The sequence below is a fragment of the Octopus bimaculoides genome, chromosome 5 (assembly GCF_001194135.2).
Source record: "Octopus bimaculoides isolate UCB-OBI-ISO-001 chromosome 5, ASM119413v2, whole genome shotgun sequence".
NCBI lineage: Eukaryota > Metazoa > Mollusca > Cephalopoda > Octopoda > Octopodidae > Octopus > Octopus bimaculoides.
Genome location: NC_068985.1, coordinates 108,670,347 through 108,671,231, shown reverse-complemented (window position 1 = coordinate 108,671,231; position 885 = coordinate 108,670,347).

Below are 885 nucleotides of genomic sequence, written 5' to 3'. Positions count from 1 at the left end.
AATTGGGTTACCTCCCCACTAAAAAATTGAGATCGTGACGCCAAGAGATTGGATTAAAAGTGTTAGATCCTTTGTGTGTGTCTTTGTGTATCTGTGTTTGTCCCTCCAACATCGCTTGACAACCGATGCTGGTGTGTTTACGTCCTCGTAATATATTCTTTTATTCTTTTACTTGTTTCAATCATCTGACTGCGGTCCTGCTGGGGCACCGCCTTTTAGTCAAGCAAATCGATCCCAGGAGGTATTCTTTGCAAGCCCAGTACTTATTCTATCGAACTTTTTGTTGAAGCGCTAAGTTACGAGGACGTAAACCCACCAGCATTGGTTATTAAGTGATGTTGGCGGGACAAACACAGACGCACAAACATATACACATGCATGCATACACACATACATACATACATACATACATACATACATACATATATATACGACGGACTTCTTTCTGTTTCCGTCCACCAAATCCACTCACAAGACTATGCTCAGCCTGAGGCTATAGTAGAAGACACTTGTCCAAGGTGCCACACAGTGTGACTGAACTTGGAACCTTGTGGTCGGTAAACAAGCTACTTACCACACTGATACTAATATATATATATATATATAACGTGACAGAGTTAGGGGTTGGGGGTACAACCCACTAAGGGATAGTATCTATCCAGTATACTGCTGGGAGGGTACCCAATTTTTGCTACACTAGTGCTATACTAGGTGCAATCAATGGGAGCGGGTAAAAGTGGAGGTTTTACCCAAAATTTGTGTAACAATTAGGAAATGGAGGATAATATGCTGAACCCAACTACTTGCAGACGGTGTATCCCGTTGAATTCATTAATTTAATTCATAGCAAAAGTGACAAAAGAGAGGAAGAAAAGAAAAAGAAAG